The following is a 19,121-nucleotide window of genomic DNA, read 5'->3' as shown; positions in this document are numbered from 1 at the left end:
ATGACTGGCACACTGTTAATGTCAAAAAACAAAGTCTCCACTGGGTCATATTTCTCAAACCTACATTCATCTACAGATGTCTTGGTTGCTGCAGACCATTAATATCGTGTGGATTGTGCAGCAGTTTACCTTTCTGTATAATGCAGAATAAATTAGGAAAATACAGGAAAAATCCCTGAAGGCCTTAGACAATGTTAATAAGGGAAAGACAAGGGAATACAGAAAAAGAAACTGTGAAGAAACAGGCTGAGAAGATGTAAAGCCCTTGAACTTTGACCAAAGTAAATAAACACCTTATTCCTTAATGCATGGAAACAACAGAGTCGCGAGGCTCTGAGCTCATCTTACCTTGGCTCCTTGTCTTTGCTGTCGGTGTTTCTATTTTTAGGAAGCACCCGTAATTGATAGGATTTCTATAACCAAGAATTTCATGTATCTCATTACCTTGAGATTGACTGCTGTAATAATGCATGTACTCATTCATCAGTGTTTTGTCATGATTTCAGAAAACCATTCTATATTCAGGAAGGCACGAGATACCAAATGGATTGCTCTGTCAGGAGACTGTCCCTTTATCGTCCGTTTCTGAGTATCCCGGCGTGTCCTCACTCCCAGTTAGCAGACGTGGCACGCAGTCACCAGCAGACATTTTCCTGCACAACTCGCATCTGAAGCGCAGTAACAGCTCTTCGGTGCCTTGGCACTGACGCATCACGCTAACCAGTTTGTGCAAGTCCCTTACTATTTTCATTAACTCTCATCTGAGGGGGAAAAAACTACAGAAGGACATATTCAATTTAAAAAAAAAATAAATAAATCTCTCTGTATGTTTCTCTTGTGAGGAAAATGTTCTTTTTTTCTTTTTTTTTTTTATAAAACCTTGGGTTGGTTTTATCTCTGACTCCTCTAGCAGTATCTTTCAAAAAACTCAGCCACGCTTAGCTTGTTCCTTTTCCTCCTTTTTGCTGTAATCCAAGTACTTGAGAATTCTCTTTATTGTTCAACTAATCATCTGAAACTGAAATACTGAAAATCAGCCCTAGCACAATTTTTAAAGGTAGTCATAGCATATTTTTCCCTCGCTTCCTTAGTTGGAGATTTTAATTTTAATGTTAGATTGTATGCTTTTAGTTGAACCTCATCTGCTGTTGTGTATAAGCTCCCTCAGAGCTCCTCCGTATCACCCATCCTGTTAATATTTAATGTATTTTTGTCCTGTCACTTTTTCCACTGCTCCTGCTCACCGTTAGTACCAAGGCCTACCAGAGATGTGGATATGGAGCAGCCCCAGGCATCCACCCTGACCCTGGGCCCTACCACCCCTGCTCCCAGCAAACCTAGAGGCTCCCCTGCCAGCGGAGGGCCTGCAGCAAGGAAGGCAGCACACTCCTCCTCTCTTTGCCCAGTGGCAAAAAAATGGAGACGTGGCACAACTTCACTTCTTCACAGCTGCCCTACGTCAGGGTCCAGACATTTCTTGATAAAATTCAGGACGGTTCAGCCAAAGACAGCTAACTGCCCATCAGGAAGCACCTGGGATGGAAAGGAAAGGGGTGGGCAGGGAGAGCGGGCAGCAGGCAACCCCAAAAAATGGAGCAGGCCTGGCTGTAGGATGTCTGCTAAGCAGAATGCCTGTCACCTGTACCACCATACCTCCCTCTGGCTGCTCCTGCACCATTCACATAAGGATATTTCCATTTCCTTGAGTCTAGATGTGAATCTTCAGAAGATTCTCTCCGCTCTATTTTTATCTTGTTAGGTTCGATATATCTATTGATTAGATCAGATTCAGGGGAATATTGTGTGCGTAAAGCACTCTGGAACCCAGTACCTTAAGTTTCAGCAATTTTTTATAGCTTCATTATAAAACCCCAGAAAATTACACTGTCTTAATAGAAATGCTGACATCCCTTTAACTGCATGACATTAATTGAAGCTACCATAATTTATCATCATTCCAAAGACTATAACCCCTAAAAGTACATTAAACAAGAGTGCATTAATGAACAATTATAGTAATCAATTTACCCTCCCAACATAACTCTCTAAACCACAGCAGAAAACCACCATCATCAAAAATGCCTGTGCAGGACCGGAACCTTTGACCAACATCATTCTGCCACAGTCTGCAAGGGCAGGTGAAAGTTGTTACTCAAAGTCACTCTCTGTACAAATCATTTTCTGATTATTTATTTAGTCTTTTGCTCCTGGCTATTTTTCCAGTGCTCCTCCATCCTTATTCGAATAGCCTGTACTATGTATCAGCACAGGTTTGTTTAGTGGCCAGACAAGTAAATGCACAATGCTTTTACAATTCCAGAGTAAGTCCAGCTTCTAAACTAGTTTATCAGTGGTTAAAATAAGAAGCAGGGCTCCTGTGTTAGTGCAACATAGAAACTTGGGGAACTTGCTTCATTTTTGCAGTAACTTGGTTCACTCTTGGCTCACAAGTAACATATTCCACCAGAGAGGCATTATTTATTCAATGAAAAAAATACAATGGTTGGACAAAGACGATTTGGAAACATTTTCAAAAGGAAAGCACTCATCACTCTGCAAAAATAGTTATTGGTGGAAAATGTGGACACAGTGTGTCTTTCTAAACCTTTTTTTTTTTTTTTCCCCCAAAGGTAGGCAGCGAGAAAAGATGAAGTTTATTCTTACTAAAACTTAAATAGTAACTCTACTACTCTATGAATCCTCCCAATAAGGAATGAAAACAAACCAACTTTAAAATGTGAAATGCAGCAAACAACGTTTATTCACAAAAGATCATTGTTTTTCCATGTTTGCCTCACTTTAGACCAAACAATCAAGCACATGTCACTATTTCTTTGCTGTATACTGTAAAACAATCAAAGGGAATGTTTTGTACTTAACCCCTTAAGAAGTTCCCTGATTAGAAGAATTTAAGATATTACATACAAGATTGCTCACGTGTTAATAAAATCTCTCCCTGCTGAAAAATACCATTCATTACCTTCCATACTGGGATCGTGGCACACTGTGACCACCAAAAGCACCAGCAAGAAGGTTGTGCTGGCAATGGCACATCCCACCTTCCCACCTGCTCAACACTTCCCATCAGATCCTATCTTGCCACGACTGCACTCAGCAGTCTGTGGCTCCTACCACCTCAGCCACAGGAGGACACGGGTGGTCACCAAGACCGAGAAAAGAGCCAGGCTGAGAATTCTTGGGCACTCAGTCTCTCCAGCTGCAGGGGAACTGCAGGCCAGAAGCTACAAAGCTGTGCCCTCACAGCTCCGAAGAAATGGTCATGGATATGGCCTCCAGACTGCAGATGGATAGCATAGAGCAAGGGAAAGGTATAACTGGGTTTTGCCATGTCTGCCACTGCAGGCGTGCCCTCCAGCCCTTCAGAAAGACTCGCTCTTCACTGACACGCTATGGGTTCACACAACTACTGTTAGCCTTATATTTTCAAAACTGGTAGTATTGTTAATGTGCTGAAAGACCAAGCAACTTTTAATTACTACCACTGATCTCATAGAATCATTGAATGGTTTGGGCTGGAAGGGACCTCAAAGATCCAGTTCCAACCCCCTGCCATAGGCAGGGATGCCACCCACTAGATCAACTTTGCCAGGGCCCCATCTGGCCTGGCTTTGAACTTTGTTTAGCCGGGCCTTGAAATTTGTTTTGTTTTCATTGAAATGACAAGGATTTGGGCTTTTAACTAAAATACAGTGACCATGATAACATTCGATCTGGACATTATGAATGCCTATATAAATTTCTAATTCTGAGCAAATGGATTCTCCTTTGATGGAATATATCAAGTATCATTTTATAGTCACAGACTAACTTAGTTAGTTTATTTCGCAGCACCCTGTTTCCCTGTGGCTACACCTGCAGGCCACCCGCTCCCTCAGGGCTGCCCTGTGCCTGCGGTGCGAGGCCAGGCCCGAGACTGAGGGCTGAACCCAGCAAGTGCTGTGGCTTCACAGCGGGACGAGCAGGCTGATTTAAGTTGTCAGGAGAGTTTGGAAGGGTCTGCTCTGCAGGAGCAACCCAGCTCTCCATGCTAGCCAGGTGGGCACGAGATTCATGCCTGGGCTGAGCAGGCCTGCGAGGGCCACGCTTGCTCTTCCCCCGCTGGGCACATTGGCCCCACTGCACCGAGAGCTGTGTGCCCTGCTCAAGTGAAGGGTCTGGCTCAAAGTCTGTAGCTCTTCAGGGAATTGGGGTTTTTCTAAGAGACGTTTGCCGGTTCCTTAAATTATTTTGCAGCTAGTTAAATAACTGCTGTGCTAGAGTCTCTGCGGGTAGTAATTATTGTTCCTTTTTCTCCTATTAGGCAGTCCCCCAAACGGAGCCATGAAAATTGCTTTGAAATCGCAGCAGACAAAGAGGAAACTTTTGGACATCATTTATTTTGGGATGTTCCAGACCATAGCTATCCTCCAAACCAAAAAAGAAGGCCAGCCCTGCCAAGTCCTTAATCACTGAAATGAAGAAAGAGACCACAAAACTGAATGAAAAGATGATTTGAACAATTTTCCTACTCTGAAAAAGGCCTTTTTTGGGGTTTTTGTCAAAAGAAAATGAGGGAAGCACAAAAAAAGCTGAATGCATCACTGCTGTATCTAACTGGAGGTGACACGCAGAGGCCAACTGTTTGAAAAGGGAACAATGCTAGCGCTTGTCCTTGCGAGGAAAGACCTCGCACTCGGCATCGGGGGAAATAAAGTCTCACCAGCACATTCACAGAACTTTCCAAGCACGTAAGATCCAGATTCTTCTTACAGCGTCCACTCTGCTATGCCATTAAAACATAATTGTAATGTAATATCCAAGCACTTATGCTTGAAGCACTTAGGGAGTAAGCTCAAAAACACTTGCCAGGTACATGAGGGCTGTGTTATTTATAGCATCGTAGTACCAAAGGGCTCAGCCGGGACCCGTGCCATTGCTCTAGACAGTGCGTAAACATGGAGCAGCCAGGGCCCTCACCCCGAGAGCAAGTGTTTGTGCCGGGGCAGAAGGGATGCTTTAAACCTCTCTGAAAGTCATCTAGCAAATGCAACCACTGTCAGGACAAATGTACGTTTAAAATGCAAGTGTATCCAAGCCTGGCATATTCAGAGTTTAAATCTAGTCTGAAATACAATGCTGCAGACATGGAAAAAAAAAAACAAACAAACAAAAAACAGCAGTAAAGCAATTGTACAGTTATGAAAACTAGCTGGAAACAAAACTGAATTTTAGCAAATCTTGTGAAATATTTGTTATGAAATATAAAATCATCCATCCTTGCCCTGAAGTAGCAATCACCAGCTGGCAACGTTTTACCACCATCAGAACAGAAATGACAAGGGATGTGAAGTACGGGGGTGCAGTAAAAAAAAAAAAAGAAAAAAAGAAAAAAAAAAGGTTTAAGTGAGTCTGCAGTGGGCTATGGGAGCAGATGCTCACAGGAGAGTGTTACGGAAGTTGCTGACCACAGCAGCCCAGTTCTCAGCGAGGAGCCCTGCAGGTTCACCCCAACTTTCATCACTGTGCTTGTTTAAAACACATGTATGCATTAAATCCCCTGAGTCCCTGGGTGGGACTCAAAGAGCACACAGACCTCGCATTTGAGCCAGGGGCCCTACAACCCCAGGCTCCCCTATGTCCCACACCCACATGTGCTTCTGCCTTCCCAGCGCATCCAATCCTGCCTCTCAACCCACCCTCAGCCAACGTGGTGGTGCTGGCAGCAGTTTGAAGAAAAGGCACTGGTAGGACAACAGCAGGCACAGAAAAGGGTAAAGAGCAGCACTGGACTGTGCTGCCCTCAAAATGAAGGGTTGGAGCAGGACTGAGCTGTTGTTTCTGCACAGTGAGAGGGAGGAAGAGAGGCAGGGGAAAACAGAAAGCATCACATGTATCTTTTTTCTTATTATCTGGATGCTTTTACTCCTGTTTAATCTATCACATCCATTGACTTCTTAAGCAATCTTTAAATTCATCCTTTTGTACCTTGAAGCTTGTCCTCGCAGTCGTATGCATGGTACTGAAGTCCACACAGCACTATTTAGTAGTCATTTTTCCCTCAGGAACTGGGGGAGTTTACTTTTCCACAGAAAATGCTTTGCTATTTTGAGTGTGGAATGAGGTACATGACTGGTCCTGTATGTCCCGCTCTAAAAAGAGAGAGGCAAAACCTTGGTTGCCTTTTCAGAGCACTGCTGAGCCCAAAGGGGTCTCTTTGTCAAAAAGAACCAGAGAAGCCCCAGTTACGTGTTCTTAATGCAGCACACAGAGAACTAACACAATATTCTGGTTAGGAATGGGACAGTAGGCCCCAAAATGGATGTCATGCAGTGGCCAGAGCCTGCCATGGCGACTAATAGTGAAGGAGAGGTTCTGCAAGTGAGACTGCCTCCAGGTGTGCCTGCAGCAAGGTTCACCAGGAGCAGGAGCAGCCTTACAGGACCAGCTGACACAGCTGGAAAACCAGAGGGAGGAGCAGTTCTTCACCTCCTAACATTCCCTTGAGCTCCACTACCTACCTCCATTTGTTACTTCTTGTCAGATAAGAGCTTTGGGCAGTTTCAGTGCTGTGTTTGAGCAGGACTAGCACCTCTGCTGCTGAAGAATGCGGCTCCCCTGTGCTACAGTTACAACAAGAGGCATGAATAATACTAGTAAGGATGCACATGTCTCGATTATAATTGCAGGTCAGCCAGGCTTTGTGTCGTATTTCTTCTTTGTACCTGCTCGGACATAAATTGTAGCTACAGCAGGCCAAAATACAAAGCTACCGCTTAAAGATCATGGTTCTGAATTTATGCGCCATTAAAATATTCTGCCCACCTCAAACAATAGATGATTCATTTGTGAGACTAATGATTTATTTATAAATATCCAAAGTGCAAAGCTGCACTGACATCTCAGAGCAACAGAGTGAAAGAAACAGGGTATTATAAAAACCTCCACTGACACCAGCTGAAGATAAAGCAGGCAGCAGGCGGATAAATACGACCGGCAGAACGTCCTGAGCCTTAGAACAAAGCGGGCATGAGTTTCGTTGGCCTCCTCCATTTCTGACATGAATAAACCAGCTGAATAGTTCTTTTTAAAACAGCTGTTGGCCTCATTTGTAACATCATCAAATGCCGCAAATCTTCTGAAGGGCCTTCCTCCTTTTCCCTACTCCACATCTTTTTCCCATGGAAGTCTAAGCCCAGATTTGTTTTTAGGAACGGTGACCAACAAATATAGGCCTGGTAACACTAGCAACAGGAAAGAAATGTTTCCAAATCAGAATGTGAAAAATGAAGGAAAACAAAACCTTTTCAACAATGACTGAGGGAGCCTACAAGTCCTAGAGAGGATTCAGAAATCCTGTAAATCCAAGGACTGCTTTTCACCTTAAGGATACACTTTCAAATTCAGCCCAAGCTGTCACTAATAGCTAAGGTAACAATTTGGAGTGCTCTCTTCTGTATACATTCAGCATCACATCATTCCAGCGTGCGATTTATAATTAAACAACACAACTTTATTTGTAGGGTATTTCAGTGGGTGGCGAAGTGATTCAGTCACTCTGCATTCTCCTTATGGGGCCTCCCCTCCAGACACTCCATGCTCAGATTGCTTTCGGTGCTGAGCTCTGTTTTTTTTCTGATGTTCACTTGGTGCAGTGGTAAAGGCACACCCAGGCGAGCAGTGAGGATCCCCAATTCACCACCCGGCAGCCTGACATAAGCACCCCTGCGTCTCTCATGGGGCACAGGCACAGTGGGGGCACCACCCCGTGCCCCAGCCTTACGAGGTTTGGCTCCAGCCCACCGTTACAGAAGAAAAAGCCTCTATTTTTTCTTCCTTAGTGGGAATTTTCCGTCAGCTGTTTCAGCTGGAAACCATCCACCTTCCTGCACCAGGACAGGCAGAAAGTGACCGGGGAGAGAGCCCCAAACACTTCGTAAGACTCTGAATTTGCCACATGCCCTAGTAGCCTTGCTGGTTCCCCTCAGCAGTGGGGTACAGGGTCTCCAGCAGGGCCAGTCACCAGCTCTGCCACCAGAAAGAGAAACCAGCGGGTGGTGGTGTTCCTGCAGCCATCTGTACTTCCAGCATCGGTGTAAAGAGGCTTTTCAGAGGTCTAGCCTGCTGTCAGAGCCCTTTATCTACAGGAAGACTCTCAGGTTTAGTCTGAGGAGGTCTAGCCAGGAGGCTCCAGGGGAGTGATTTCTCCAAAGACCATATGTTGCAATGTGTCCTCAAAGGGGCTGCTTTCTGAATCATTTAATCTTCGCTGCAAACTTCACAGCCCCGATTCTCTTGACTGTGCATGCTTTATCTTCAGATGATATTTGTCTTTTATGGCCTTTGTGATCCGCATTGTTCCTCAACAGCTCAATTACTTTGGATTTGTAGAGCAAAAGAGGAGATAACTTGCAAGGCCAGGCGGGTGCCCATAAAGGCAGTGGTTTTATGGTATGGCTGAGCCAGAGGGCAGCTGCCAGCTACCTCACGTGCGTGTCCCCATGGGGTCTGTTTCTCCAGCACTGCTTTTCGGCTTACTCCAAAGAAGCAAAGTGCTTCAGCACAAAGAGCAGCAGAGGGAGAGCAATGTCAAGGGCAAAGAAGGAAAAAGCATTGCCCCTTTGGCCACTGTTAAACCCACTCAAGCATAAAACTGTACCATGGAAGAAGTACAAGAGAGAGGAGAGCCCAAAGCAGACAGCCAAATTGAGCCAAGTAGCAAAACCAGTGGAGGTGACCTCAAACTGTTCCTGTCTTCACATACTGTTTTCAGAGAAAGGAAAATGATTTAGTAACCTACACATTGGTACCATATCCTGTTTAGCCATACGAAAACAGCTCTGACTTATGGGGCTGATGAGACACCCAAAGGCAGCTGAGGCATCTCAGATGGCACCACATGGCTACATTTAGGCAGTAGAATCCCACCTGAAGCTCTTGATACCAACCTGGAGCTGTCAAACAGCTGGGCTGCCCAGGACAGAGCAAGTTTTCCCACAAACAAGGGAAGGGCCACTGCTTCCATCCACCTGGTTGCTGGTGTATGTGAGGGGAGAGAAAGTGCAATATTATCAGCTGATAACAAGCTCTTATTTCTGTCATAGATTATTAAATGCTTCTTTAATTCTACAGAGGAGGCAGATATCTATTATTTCTCTGAACTGGAACAGGCCTTTTCACTCTCTCTCTATTTATCTGTAGGCAATGAGTCCAGCTACACTCTCTGGTATTAGCATGCCCTACCTGTACCATTTTTAGTACAAATATAATCAGGCTCCCCTGGAGGTGGAGGTATCAAATGAAAAGGATAGCACTGAATCCATGTCACCCACCTCTATTACCCACACTTGGCACACTTAAGGACAGAAGTACACTTAAGCAAAAACGATAATGGGTTATTTGGGGTGCGGAGCACAGAAAGGAATCTGTAATACTAGTGTTGTCACTGGGATGTCACTCTAATGATAGAAGAGGTTAGCAAGTTTTGAAGAGAGGGGCAATAGGTTTCTTTAGACCAACTAATACATTCAGAAAAGGTGGGCAAGTGTTCAGGCACAAAAAGTCAAGAAGCAGTTGCTTTCGTGACAGAAGAGCATCAGGTACAAAATACTAGCAGCAGCAGTATGGAAATGAGGGGGAAAAGCATTATGGAAGAAATCATCTAAAGATTCTTGTCAGATAAAAAATCTTGCATTATCACGATGGAATAACCTAACACTTCTGAATTTTGCAATCCATGCAAATGTATGATGAAATTGATACTCTTTTAAAATAGTTCTTCTATCATGCTAGGATGAATTGCCAGAATGGCTCCTGGCTTTAAATTACAGTGTAGATAGAACTGCAGCATTAAGATTTCATTTCAGCGAAATTGCCATTAATGTTTTACCTAATGTAAGCTGATTTTCTATCTCACTTAGGAAAGAAAAGTACCCTGTCATGTTCCATATTTTATTTGATTGAACTAGCAGAAATCTCTATCACCCTTTCACAGCAAGTCAGCAGCACATTTCTTTAGTACAACGGGCTGAATATCTGTCTTTTTTATAATTATATGATTGTATGTTTGTTAAGAAAAAAATCTAGGAAGTTAAATACTAACATGGTTGGAAGAAATACCTTTAAATCAGAGGGACAGTGACATATAGCTCCTCTGCTTACTTAGTTCACGGATTAGGAGTCATTTCAAGCTGAGGTTAGGCTGGGTGGGACAGCACTGCAAGTGCTTAAACCATGAGAACAGCCTTCTTCTTAGAGCTGTTTGCAGCTAACACGGTGGGTGGGATTCCCAGAGGAAACTATCAAATACTGTTGCCATATGCTAAAATAACTTCAGTTTAAAGCCCCAAAAGCTATAATCATGGATAGGACTCTGCTTGAAGAACTGAAATGTGCAGGAAGCAATTGTTTTAATGACAAGATCTTCAAAGCAGCAGGCATCAAATGCTCATATAATCAATACAAATAATAAGTGCAAAAGGCTTTATTACAAGCAGAAGACAAAAACAAAGGTAAGCTGAGGAATGCAAATGACTACCATGCATGGTACTCATGCAAATTGCATCCTGACTGTCCTTTCCACAGAGATACCAGGGTTTTACCCTATTCCTCCCTCCTTATCTTTAGAGACTGGACGTGCATGGAATGCACCCTGTTTTATCTAAAAGTGCCAAATCCCTGAAAACGCCCGACCTTTGATCTCTCTGACTTGAGTGAGAATAACACAACTTAAGAGACAACAGCTAAATGTCGTTAGCCATGAAATACTTGCACTAAGTATTGCACTTGCATCTAAGTGTATTGCAGCTCTGAATAATTCAAGAAGTTATGCAAGTGTGGGGCTTGGTTTGAGGACTCGGTGACATGGAATCAAGTTTTTTCAATGATAGCAAATTTCTATGAAGGAAAACATGCAAGAAAGGTGTTTCTTATAGTACCTCTATCACTTTCTAATTGTGAAGTTAAAGTGCAGAACATCTATGTTTAAGATGCCATTTAGATGTTATTTAGTCTAGAGTCCTGAAAACATTTCCCTTCAAGTACAACATTTGCCTAAGTTGCAGAGCATATACAAAACAGCACTTGATCTTGACAGCTTTGGCACATGTGCTTAGATGTCCTTGACAATTAGGCGTGGAAAATTGGGCCCACGTAGTTGTCACGTGCTGTGACAACAGCCTTCCTGCATGCCCTCGCTTCTGCGATCCCTGCTACCACCTGCCTCAGACTGCTCGCAAGGCAAACCTCCTCCATCCCTCTGCACTCAGCAAGGTACTTCAGGATTAGAGCAAGGGCTGGGAGGAAGAGACTAGGAGGCATGGAGCATTGGGAAGTGTAGGATCGACTGAACCACAAAGCCCTCGATCAGATGGCAGAAAGGAGGGGTCTGGTGGCTGGCTGGTCATCTGGTTAAGCTGCTGGTCATCTACCAGGAAGAGGCCACCAACACTCAGTGAGCCAGATCGGTTTTGGTATGACAGAGAAAGAGGGCTAGATGCCAGGAACAGACTTTCCTCTGGGAAAACAGTTGATCCGAAAACCTGGGAAAGCTATATTTAACTGCAAAGTGACGGGGCTCCGAGCCTGGGTGAACAAGAGACAACATCCTCGAGTCACAAGAGAAAACAGACAACCTTCCATAAATAGTTCCACTTCTGGCTGAGCCTGACCGGTTTGCTGTAGCCCCGGGGCTGCTCTCTGGCTCTGCGCAACGCGGGACACGCCTGAAGCTCTGCATGCTTCCCAGACATTGTGCCAATACTCTTAATGCACAGGCAGCCTTCAGCACCCCCGATGTGTGGCCATACAGCCCCAAATCATGGGCAATTATGTCAGCATCAGCTTCCCACTTCAAACCACACTCCACTCCTGTATTCCACACTCTTTTCTATTTGTTAGAAATACACTTCTGACACCAAACAGAGAAATAGAGGAATGATTCAGTAGTCGAACCCCAGACACGTAGCTCCTAAAGCAAGGAGTCACATCACCAGCCTGCTGGCCCCTGCTCAGCTCCGTTCTCGTTTTCATGTCAGAAATGGCTGTGTACATGAAGGGGGCAGCACTGCTGTCTGTAAGCTGCTTCACTGCTTCCACAAGTAGTCTCTGCACCTACAGTCTGAATCTGGGGTTTGGTACAAGGTATCAGAAAGGATAAATCAAACATTCAAAAGAAAGAAATGGGGAAGAGAAGGATCCCCTCTCACGGGTGGCACAGTACATGAATTCGTTTGTATGTTCAGAGCCTGACCTTTCCTGCCCTTGGCCAGCCCATGCTGACCTTCATTTACCACGGGGCTGAGTACCACGGGCCGGGCTCTGCAGCACAGGCAGTCCTTTCAGCAGGCTGTCACATCGCAGCTGGTACTTCAGGGCTTCCACCCCTGCACAGCATGACACGGTCTCAACCCATTTTCCCACGCCTGCTCTTTTTCCTTCTCCTCTCCTCTCCTCGTGCCCAAGGAACCAAACTCCCTGATGCAGTGTCTGAGAGCCCACGGCACGGTCCAGGAGGAACAAGCTGCGATGCCCCCTTTGAATGGTCCAGCCCAGGGTCAGTGACTTGCAGAAGAACCCCCAGCCCCCATACTTGGTTCTTTCAAATTCATTTAATAATATTTGTCCCGGAAATAAACAAAGTATTCCCCAAATACTTGTATTGGGCCATATTATCTTTGAATTCTTTTTTTTTTTTTTTTTTTTTTTTTTAAAGAAGAGCTCAAATACTGAATGCAGCAGTCACCTGAAACATATTAGGGTGTTTTTCTTTTTTGTGAAACACGGAGGAAAGAATCCAAGTGTTCTCAAAATAAACAACTAAATAAATAAATAAATAGAACATCCAGCTTTACCTCATCAATGCAAACCAGGCCTCTGTTTTTCAAATAGTCAAATGTTTGCAGCTGTATCTAATTTATTCCTAGCATAAAGTTATGGCCAGGCTAGTCTTTGCAGCTCCACAGGGTTCCCAAAAGGAAACTCCGTTATTTAAATAATCTGTTGGTACTGCAGAAGGGCTTTCCAAAGACTTTATAACCCATGACTCGTTTTTCTGCAGAGGCTAACTGCTTATGCCTATTTTTATTTTATCCATATAGATTTACATCTCTTTGGATCACATTATACTGTGATGCCTCTTAAACGTTCATGTGAGAGAGGAAAGATATTGTAGTCCTGCTTGTCCACTAGAAACCCCGCTGATTCCTATCCTCTTTAAGGGCCAGAGTGGAATTTGGCCTGAGCTGCTTGCATTTTCAATCTCATTTTGTGCCGGTTTGAAGATCAATAGAGGGAGGCGATGCTGAGGCACAGCAATTTCAAGTGTACAACTATTGTGCAGACGCTGTAACTTTCATTATACAACCAAGCTTCTGTGCCTGTCCAGAACTTCAGTGATAAACAATCTGCTTACATAGTCTGTCACAGGATCAGGAGCCATGAATTTGTATCCATAAACATGGGCTACAGCAGCACAGCTAATTAGGTGTATCCTCAGAAGTGCCTTCCATGCGAGTATCTTTCCATGAGAAGTCAGCTGTCTTGTTAAGAGTTAACTGAGTTATTTTTTAACATGGATATTCACACAGATGAAATAAAGGTCTCCAAATTACTTTCTCAAGCTACTCCTTTTTTTTAGCTGAACATATGGCTAGAAAAATAAGCTGAAAAAAAAAAAAACTTTTTTATAACTCAATTTTTACAATCAGCAAAATAAAGAACTATGTATATGGTGCAGAGCATGTAACTGTAAATGTTAACACAGTGGTGCTCGGGGATGCTGACTCACAAAGACACTGCTAGAAGTACTGGTTTACAGATGAACAGCAGGCAGTAACTCCTTGGTCAGTTCCCAGTGTCTCCCTCCAGAAATACCATACGTATTTCATTTGCAAAGCAAGTTGAATGCTTTAATCATATCAAAATATACTTTCTACCTGGGAACCAGTAATGCCAACACTGCTGATGACAAACAGTACATAAAAGGAAACAATGCACATTGCAAAATACACACATCCCAGTCAGACAGTTAAGGTCTTGATATAATATTTCTGGTTAAAAAAATAAAACAACATTATGAGATATTTAACATTATAATCCCGCCTCATTTGTGGTTATGAAGACAAGTTTGTTACGGACTTTCAGATGAATGCGAGGCGCTGCCTCTAACTCTGGCTCAACAGAACTGATAGAAGATCCTTTTGGGTGATCCTTTTGGCTTACCTCCACGAACGTTAAGATCTCTTACACATTCTATGCAGAGCCCAACCTAAAATAGGAGTGCTCGTAACTCTGCTTAAATCCCTCCTTCAGACAACTTACCAGAAAAGTAACTGAAACTGGCATAAGAGAAGATCTTCTAACCACAATAAAATGCTCTAGAAGCAAAAGTTGGCTACAAGTCTGAGATGCTCAAATCCACCCCATTCTTGTCTCATATTTCCCAACACTCTTGAGTTTACTAATATTTCATCTGGATACTGTATCTTCTTTGTCATGCAGTTCATGTGTCAATGGCTGAGCTCTCTCCCTGTTAATTTCATACAAAGCAACAGCTTCATCTTACGCCCGGTGTTTCTCTGTATTATACATTGGAAGTCATGAACTGCTTTATCTTCTGAAAGAAACGTGGCTCGTGCATTCACACCACAAACTTCTTATTCTACCCAATCATTCCTTTCTGTAGAAAATATTTTGTTCAAGGGTGGGGGTGGGGAGGTGGACAGGCAGAGACATCACAAGAACTGAATTCAGTTGTTTCCAGTATCTCTTCTTTACCGATGTGTCAAGTATGTTTTGGGGCAGGTCACCGGCATGAATGCAGTACAACAGGTTGGGCATGTCTCAGTTTGTTTGCAGTTGCAGAACACTATAGGATTTGTTAACTGCCATAGATATATCCTGCAGTGTCACAGTGCTGTCAAAATACACATCGTGGAAGCCATGGCTATCAAGCCAGATACATAAAAAATAAAGCTATGTTTGGTCAAGAAATCAGCTGTTCTCAGAGCAAAGCAACCTGCAAAACCACCAAAAATAATCCAACATACTATGATAAGAGATGGAAGTTGCAGTACGTAAATCAATCATTTGTGTTCTGAATATAGTAATAAAAAATAGCATGTGATGAAGGTGAGAGCCATCAGTCGCATCGCATTCCCTCAGCTTAGTGGACAGACATCATTTGTTAATGCTACAGCTGCCAGATCACTTTAAAGGAGAACTCAGACCAAATTACAGTACTCTAACCTTGCAGAGGATGAACCTGAATCGTGATACTGGTCTTCTGATAAGTAATGTTCTAACAGGCCTCTGGCTTCCAATAATAAGGTAAAGCCAGACAAGAGTGCTCATTTCTGATAGGAAACTAATTGTACATATTTATCAACAAAATAATGTACTTCCTTGGTCTTGATGTGGACAAAATAACACAAAGAATGGCTTTCAGTATCTAAAACTAAGCACCTGCTTAGATCGTCATGTGTTTTTTTTTTTGTTTGTTTGTTTTCACTCAACAGAGCTATCAGTAAAATGCACGTGGCAGCAAACCAATGCATCCGGTAGGAGTCCCAGTACATGCGGTGGCATGTGTAGCTCCTTCATTTTATCTTGGGATGATTAAGAACAGAAATCTAAGCACTAAAAAATCATATGATCACTTGAAGTTTATGAGCAGACAGATCAAGGATCTGTAAGTTTATGATAAGCTTTAAAACAAGAAAATACATCAAACACAATACTATTTTTTTTAATATGTAAGAAAATACTTTTTTGAATGTGAGGGTGATCAAACGCTAGCACAGGTTGCCCAGAAAGTCTCCATGCTTAGAGATACGCAAAACCCACATGGGCATGACCCTTACAGGCCTGAATGAACTGACCCTGCTCCAAGCTGGATCAAGACCAGATGAACTCGAGGGTGGCCATCCAGCTGCTGCCACTCTGTGCCGAATGAAGCCAGCTGGCTGATCTGCGTTGTCTGTGCTAAGGAATCCAAAACCTGTCAGAAATCTGTTAATTATAAGAATTTTTCTGTGGAGAAATGAGGAATTGGAGGCAATCTCAGCAATATATTTTAGACTGAAGCAATGGGAAATGAATTGGTTTGTTTGTTACCTGTCTCCTGGCAATGGAAGAGCGAGGGAAGCAGTGTGAAGGCACAGCACTGCCAGGGCAGAGGGGAGACAGCATCTTGGCCTCTTTCCACTGCAGCTAGCTGCTAGACCAGCTGATCTGTTTTGTGATGCGCATGTAAAAAGTTACAGGTGGGAATGTGACAGAAAATAGTAGCAGATAGAAAATAGGACACGTGAAACTAAAATGCATACTCACACCAATCATTAAACATGGATATAGCAGGAAAACAAAAGCCACCAATGCAATCCATGCTTCCCATCACTCCTATGAAAAAGTTTGCAGCAAACAATGAAATAGCAAGAGGCAGGTGTTAGAAACCCAACAAGTCACACACTCAGGGAGTACTCATCTGCCAAGAACTGCATGAACCACCTTAGCCAGCGCTCAAAAAAATGAGGCAGATGAGGTCTGAATGAAAAAGCCAATTGCACTTCTAACCCAGAAAGAGGGTCATGGGCAGGCAGATGGTGAAGGAGAAGAAGCAATGAAGAAAAACGAAGAAACCTGTAAAATGCATTCTTTTCCTAAAATTATTAGAGAAATGAAGGCATTTTTCTAATTGCACATGTAAGGCCATCTCCACTAGTACACAAATTTTCAGTGGTTTTCAGACAAAAGCTCCTCCCTGATAGGGGAAAAAGAACAAATTAATTTAGATTATTTTAATGCAACCAAAAAATCCCAGAGAAAGGCACATTAGTATGCTTTAAGCCAAGGTCCTAGGATCCCACAGATCTGAGCCATAGTATTGCACATTATGCTTCCTTCCCTTTAGGGCATTTAGGGCCCCTCATTCAGGAGGTGCTCTGGTCAAGTTTGCTGCTGTGATAGAAATGATCACTTGACTGCTCCAGCCTTTTCCCAGAGGCTACTGCCAACACAGCAAGCCGGCACACGGGAAAATGTTCCCAAACTGGAGGTAATCTAGTGCACAGACCTGTCTTTTAACAAGTTCAGAAATATCCCTTGGTAATAAGGCTGTGCTGATGTAAAGTGTTACCACCTGCACATACTCCTCCTAATGGGAACTGGCAAAAGGAAGAGTGAGCACTCCTCCCTACTGCAGTGTGAAGCTACTGCCCTCTGCCCTCTGCTCTGCCAGTGAAGGTGGCTGTGAGCCTAGGCACCGGGCACTACGGGTGGGCACCCACTCTCCTCTGCTGGCTGTGTTAGGCATGCAGTCACTCCAGGAGAGCAACACATAAGATAACGTTGGGGGTGATGATGTTTTAAATGACCATGACAGGACTTGCCAGGGCTCACCTGTCAGTCATGTGAGTAAACTGACCTCCACCAGTACTTTAATAAATCGCTGGGCTTTGCACTGCAGTAACATGCAGACCCTTGTTCTGTTCCAACAATGCTGTGGTCATGGTGGCCGAGTTTCCCAGCCATCGCAGGGTGATGCCCCAGAGCTTGCTGCTTGAATTGAAGTAGCCTATCAGAACATCTCTTCTTTTTGCTCATCAAACCCAAGAAGAATAGTTAAACAACAACATGTTGCAAGATCTGTTTGAGTATGTGTTGTAATGCCTTGAAAAAGGAGACAGAATTAGCTAACATCGTTCATGACACTTGGTTTTTTTGGCTATCAAGGCCAATAGAAATGTCTCTAAGAAACTGCAGATAAATCAGAGGCAGTGCAGAGGTGAGCAGCAATGGCAGCTAGTTGAAAATAAACCTGTATGAAGACACATATAAACACTGACACAATCGATCTTTGGACCAGTGTTATGGGAACAACAAGAATCCAGGAAACAGAGTCTACTGAAGATGCTGTCCTTCTGTAATGGCAAGAAAAATGAAAATAGGAAGCAATATAAGAGTAAAAGAAATTAAGGTGGGAGGCGCACCAACAGCATTATATGATAGCATGACTTTAACTAAGTGTACAACCATACGTAAAGTAGGTGAAGTTCTTTGCCAACAAGACTATTCAGACAAGGGCAGTGATAGTGGTTAGGCTTAAAGCACGCCAAAAGATTTTGATGGAATGTGCTAAGCACAAGGGCATTTTGAACATCCATAAAAATAGATGTATCCCCCCCATTTACTTGTTTATTACCATGCAGGCCCAAAATGTAAACAATTCCAGAATTACCAAGTACTTTACATGCAGTTACTCCTGCTAACATCAGAGACTGATCTGACTTTACAGACTCTCAATTAGTCTGCCATAACAATCAGAATTTATCATCCTAAATACAGCATTATGCAGCAGAACAAGAACTTCATAGCCTTTTTACACCCTTTTCCTCATCTTGAGGTACTTGTCACTGGGAATGATGGAAACTGAAGTAACAAAGGACACACTTTTACAACACTGTAAAACATAGCTGCAAAATAAGTGACAGCGGCTCAAAATTTTTTTAATTTTTTAAATTATACTGAATTATGGTCTCAGTACTACCTCACCAACAGGTTGCCATATTATTCATCTGGTCCCCTTCTGTTTATGAAGTGAGACACAATTTTCAATTAAATTATGGCTTGCAGTTTTCCTATAAGGCCCCCACCTTGTTCAGCACATGTCATGTTGTGCTTGCTGGTTAACCAGTTTTTGGATACTTCACCAGATTTTCACACCTCAAAGTGTGGCTCCAAAATTTACTTATTTCACAGTATTTTCTGAATTCATTCATGTTCCATTCATGGGCTTGTCTAACATGAGTAGATTACTTAAGTGTCTACCAGAATTCTCCACACACAAAAAAATAATAATAAAAAGAACTTACTTCATAGCAACCCATTTTGCAAATGGTGCATTTCTATTATCTCTATTTTATGAAATGGGAAATTGAGGTATGGGAAGATTAGTGTCAAATATCTCCAGTAACTTTGACTGTTCATCCAGAAACATGTAACATGAAATTTTTAAGAGAATGCTTAAAATACTGGTGATATATTAATTTCACCTGTATTCACAAAAGTTCTGCATTTCTGCAAATCAAGTCTGAGGTTCTCAAGATAGATACTATGAAATGAGGAAC

This window comes from Anas platyrhynchos, chromosome 3 (assembly GCF_047663525.1).
Source record: "Anas platyrhynchos isolate ZD024472 breed Pekin duck chromosome 3, IASCAAS_PekinDuck_T2T, whole genome shotgun sequence".
Taxonomy (NCBI): Eukaryota; Metazoa; Chordata; class Aves; order Anseriformes; family Anatidae; genus Anas; species Anas platyrhynchos.
The sequence above is the reverse complement of the archived record's forward strand: the minus strand, read 5'-3'. Positions refer to the sequence as shown.